The following is a 6,000-nucleotide window of genomic DNA, read 5'->3' as shown; positions in this document are numbered from 1 at the left end:
GCTTCATCACTTTATATGAGTTCTTCCCTCATCCAAACTCAAAAGATAATATAAACTCTAAACATTACCAAGAGCAAATTTCCTATATGATGTGGACATAAATAAGTTGAACTTCTTACTTCTTAAATTTATAACGAATACTATATATTTTGAAACATATTTTTTAAATAAATTTTTTATGATGTAAATAATATTTTTTTAATTAATAATATTTAAAATTTTTTGTTAAATTTGAATTAAATTTAAAGATTGAATACCTCTAACTTTAAAATGACATAAGATATTATATATTCGCGAATCAAATTTATTTTTTAATAAAAAAATTAGATTATTTCATGATTATTTTGTTATTTAAATTTTATTTAAATAATTTTCATATTTATTAAATCATCTGGTTGAACCCCAATTCGAATCCGGTTGAGCCCAGTTCGATCTTAGTCACCATGAACCTCTCCTTCAGGTTCTATGTCCAGCCTGGTTTTCAAAACCATAAGTTTTACTCGTTAAAGTACTTGAAAAGCATGTGAGACAATGCATTCTTATACTGACTTGACTCATCAAGTGGAGGCACAAATCTCGGCAAATGAAATTATCAATGCTCATAGGAAGCAATTTGAGAAAGCTACTGAATAGCATAAAAATGCAACTACGATAGATAGTTCATCGTCATAATGAAAGAAGCACGGGGCAATAATCTGCCCCCTCGACCTTCACAATCACGATGTGAGCCTCGACTAGAAGAGTATACACCTCTCAACATGTCACGGGTAAAAATTAGTGGTCATTCGAGATGGAAAAAATGTTAAGTGGTCAAATCTATTAAAGTCGAACAGATGATATTATGATCAATATTACCACTTCTATAGTAGTTGTGAACACACAGGTGAAGTATGCAAACAACTCAAAGAGAAAATTGAGACACTGATTCGATAATTTTTTTTTCCGACAATGTTACCATAGTCGGTTCACACAAAGCCTACCTGGTCAATAAGGACACTCCCCCAAGTAGGGGACAACCGATGCAAAAAGAATTGCAGAACATCGTTAAATGGTTTGTGAGATCGAAATCATCATTGGGGACCCATTGTTGGTCAAGTCTTGAATGTAGTAAATGAAGAGCTGGTGCAAAAGAAGACTTATTGTGACCACTATTACTTTTGATGACTCCAACTTGGAGGGAGTCAAGATCCACTTGTGATTATCATAGGGATTACGACAAATATTATAATTTCAAAAGAATTTTAGTTAATAACTAAAGGTCGATAAATGTTTTGTTCTATATGGATTTGATAATCGACCTATAATAGTAAAATAGATGATTAGCCCCCCCTGTCACACTCAGGAAGTTTCCTCGGCTGGCTACTCAAACAATTCAATTCATTGTGTTAAAGTCAGAATTAGCATATAATGCTATCTTTGGCAGGCCCCTCCAATCAATTTTTTTATGTGTTTCCTCCATTTGATTTCTGAAACTAAAGTTTTTTACCCTAACTGGGATCGACATGATGCATGGAGATTAATAAGTGGTGCAATCTTGTTATCTCAGGCAAGCTTAACCATGCATATCAGTTACCCTAAACATCAAGAACTTTAACCTCTGGAATGAGGATGTCCCTCAAAGGGGCACCTTGTGTGTCCATATCAGATGAACACGCCTTAAGAATAGTGCAAATTGTGTCTTTGATCTCAAACGAGAAGGAAAAATACATAGATTTTGTACACATGAACTAAAATTTTTGCATGAAGACCAGCTGATATGCCTAGGGTTGACTCTCAGATAATCGTACACTCCCTCAAAATAAATCCAATGTGTAAGTCAATTATTAAGAAAAAATAAAATTTTACACCAGATCGCTAGCAACGGTCGAGCAAGAAGTTGATAAACTCCTAAAAGTTGGATTTATACGTGAGGTACACTATTCCACATGGCTAGCAAATATCTCATGGTTAAGAAAGACAGTTGAGCTTGGATGATGTGTGTGGACTATATGGACCACAATTAAGCCTCCCCAAAGAATAGTTTTCCAATTTATCGTATTGACCAACTAGTTGATGCCACATACGGGTACCAAAAGTTGAGCTTTATGGATGCCTATTCTGACTATAACAAGATAAAGAATGATCCCACAAATGAAGAAATAGCTTTTCAAACTGATAAATGATTATATTGCTACCAGTTCTTAACATTTAGACTCAAGAATGCTAGAGTCATGTATTAGTGCCTCATGAATAAAGTTTTAAAATATCTTATAGGGCGCACTATGGAGGTATATATAGATGAGCTGGTGAAAAGTTTTTAGAATAATACTTTTGCCTCCTTTGACACTACAACATACAGCTCAACTTTACCAAGTGTGCTTTTGGAGTCGCATCAAAAATATTCTTGGGATTCATGTTACCCACCAGGGAATTGTAGCTAATCTTGAAAATATTATGGCACTAAGGGATATGGTGCCCCCAATGAATATTAAGGGATCTAATGTTTGAATGAAAGAATTGTAGTCTTGTCTTAATTTTTGGCCTGCTTAGGAGATGAATACTTGTCCTTTTTCAATATATTAAGATATGCTCGTAACTCAGGGTTTCAATATTCAAATGAATGCCATAAAGCTTTCAAACATCTTCAAACATATTTAGTATCACATCCACTACTTTAAAAGCCAGTACAGGGAGAAATGTTATACAAATATAAGTTTATCTCTTCACATGCTATAAGCTCGATCTTGGTCTGAGAGGAGAATGTTATACAGCGTCCCATATGTCAGTAAGATCCTTTCCGACATGGAGGGACACTATCCTTCACAACATAAAATAGTATTGGCATTAGTATTTTTAGCCTAAACATTATGCCCATATTTTAAAGCTCATGTAATTGGGGTATATAAAAAGCTCCCATTGAGAAATATTCTCTAAAAACCTAAGGAATCTAAAATATTAAACAAGTGGTCGATGGAACTTGGAGAATTTGACATCCATTTCCTTCCTAGGCCTGACATTAAGTTATAAGTACTTGTAGATTTCATGGTCGAGTACACCATCCATGCCTCTGACAAACCACTAGCCATTCCACTTCTTTTCCCTTGTTAGATGCTATATACCGATGGGGCTTCCAGGAGTTCTGACGTCAAGGCTAAAATCTTATTAATCTTCCCACAGCAAGCTACCTTAGAATATAGGATCCGACTAAAGTTCCCTACAACAAGTAATATTACATAGTACGAAGCCCTCATTGTCGAGTTACACCTGGCCATTGTCTATAAGGTGCAGAATTTAGTGATTCATATTGATTTACAATTGATCGTCTCTCAAGTGAATAGAGAATTCGATGACTATAACCAGCATTTGGCACATCATTACAATATAGTAAAGTTGCTCCTTTCCCACATAAAAAGTATCAAATCATCTATATATTCTGAGAGCAGAATGCACATGCAGATACCCTCTCAAAAATTGCTAAATTAATAATTAGGGATCTCTTCAAGAGAAAGTGCATCGATGAAATATACTTTTCGAGCATTCAGGGTCCTTGGGTTATACTAATAGTTGACAAATATGAATCTTGTCCTATCTTCTCCTTCTTGCAAAATGCAATTGGGGATCTCTTCAAGGGAACCCTTTTTTATGGATCTTATATTGTCCTTCTTGCAAAGTGCTATGTTTCTTAAAGACTCAACAATTACAATGTGACTTTGAAGACAAGCGACTAACTTCACCATTATTGGAGCAGAGTTCTATAAGCAAACTTTTATCGGGCCATACCTTAAGTGTCTCACACCTTCATAGACTGATTATGTGTGAAAGCTCGATTTTCCTTCCAGGATTGTCCAAGATGAAGTTGGATCGTTCGGGACAATCAGTACAGAATCTGTGGACAGAGAGGTTCGTCCTAGGACGAAATTTGGTTCATCGGGACGAAATTTGTCCAAAGAGCAAGTTGTCCAGGAACGAATCCACTTCGGACGAGATTTGTCTAGAGGGCTGATCGACCCATGATGAATTTGAATTGTCCGGGATGATCCTATTTGATAAGTATTGGACTTGAGATATTTTGGATCCTTTTGAAGAGAGAGAAAAAGATGGAGGGAGAAAGAGAAGGAAAAGGAAGGAAAAAGCTTGGTTTTGGAGCTCGCGGTGCGCTTTTCGTCCGACGCTGCAGTTGAAAGAATTGTTTATCTCGCAGTAAGGACTCTGAATCTTATTTCTGATTTCAAAGATTTTGAGTTTTTGTATTTCTCTACTCAATTTTGTGTTTCCGTTACTAAAAAACGTGCATATCTTTGTATTGACGAAACTTTTACCGCGTAATTTTTGGTATGTTATTGAACTGATGTTTTTGTACGATTTGAGTATTTTCTGGAAAATTTTCACCAGATATTTTGAGTTCTATGCGATTTTTATCGAATAGAAAATTATCTGGACATTGAAAATATTGCTTCAGTACAGGTAAAGCTTTAAAACGTTGTTTTATTCGATTTCTAGTAATTTGGTAATTTTCTGAAACTGTGTATTTTAATTATGTTTGGAATTCTGTCGAATGTACGATATTTTATTGTTCGATATGAATGTGCATATATGATTGAATTACTATTATATTACTGAAAGACAAGTGAAGATTGGTTGAACAGTTGGTTGGAGATTGATAGACCTGACATGATGGTGGGCCGATGGGCTTTCCTTTAAAAAGGGTTTGGTGTTATCCTCTATTGATCACATGATACAACGATTGAGAGTCATAAGGAGATTATTCTGCCGACGGGCAAGAGTGACGACTCTTATTGAGCCAACGGATAAAACGATACATCGACATTCCAAGATTGAAAAATGTCGTTATAGCCATGTCTTTTACTTGTTGAGTAAAGGCTGGTTGAACTGTTGGTTGAAGATTGACCTGTCAGGATGGTGGGCCGACGGGCTTTCCTTTAAAAAGGGTTTGGTGTTATCCTCTATTGATCACGTGATACAACGATTGGGAGTCATAAGGAGTTTATGTCGACGGGCAATAGTGACGACTCTATTATAGCCAACGGATTACTAACATATTAACCTTGAAAAATGCCTTAATAGCTAGTTATTGTACTTGTCAAGTAAGACTACTATACTGGAATGCATGTGTAAAGTATTGTTCTTATGATCTCATTATGGGTTTATTGATTTATGGATTCTAAATGGATTTATTGATATGGAATTGATTTATTGATACTTAATGGCTTTACTGTACGGATTTATGAGTTTCCTGTCATTGTATGATTTCATTGCTATTTCATACTATACATGTCACTGAACACGGATACCGATGTGGATATTGATATTGCATCGATTCATTGATACTACCGATATCGATACTACTGATTCATTGTACCGATCTTATAGCACGTGATACATCGAATACTGACCGATACATGTGATACACTAAGCATGTGATCTAAAATATGATTTTACTGTATTGATAGATTTGATTGCTTTTAATTAGTATTAATAATTTATTGATTTGATTATTTTATGTGATTTCATACCGATTGATACTATTGACCGGAGTATTGATTTGATTGATATTATTGATACGATGGTTTTTCTTTATGGATTTGACCGATGTTTTTGGATACGATCAAATTGACGTATGGATTGATTTATTAAGCATTATGGATTTTTTATTGTTTATCAATCCTCCTACCGATGATTATGGATTTTATTGATATGCATTGAGTACTGATTTTTGTATCGGCATAGATTCAATGATCATGTGCAACTGGGTGTTATTGATTTGACTGATTGACATGCATATTATTTTAGTACTGTGCTTTGATTTCAGTTGTATATTTTTGGTGACCTGTTAGGCTTTTTGAAGCTCATTATATGTGGTTAACAATTTAAGGTCAGAGCAAGGAAGCAGGAAGTGTTGGTTGATCAAGACTGTCGATGAATCCTTTTACTATAAACGCCTGGGATGTCACATTATACACTACAAAAAGTCAATTAAGGTAGTGGAGAACACGTAGGAGG

Source organism: Dendrobium catenatum, unplaced genomic scaffold (genome assembly GCF_001605985.2).
Source record: "Dendrobium catenatum unplaced genomic scaffold, ASM160598v2 fragScaff_scaffold_1021, whole genome shotgun sequence".
Lineage (NCBI taxonomy): Eukaryota > Viridiplantae > Streptophyta > Magnoliopsida > Asparagales > Orchidaceae > Dendrobium > Dendrobium catenatum.
The sequence above is the reverse complement of the archived record's forward strand: the minus strand, read 5'-3'. Positions refer to the sequence as shown.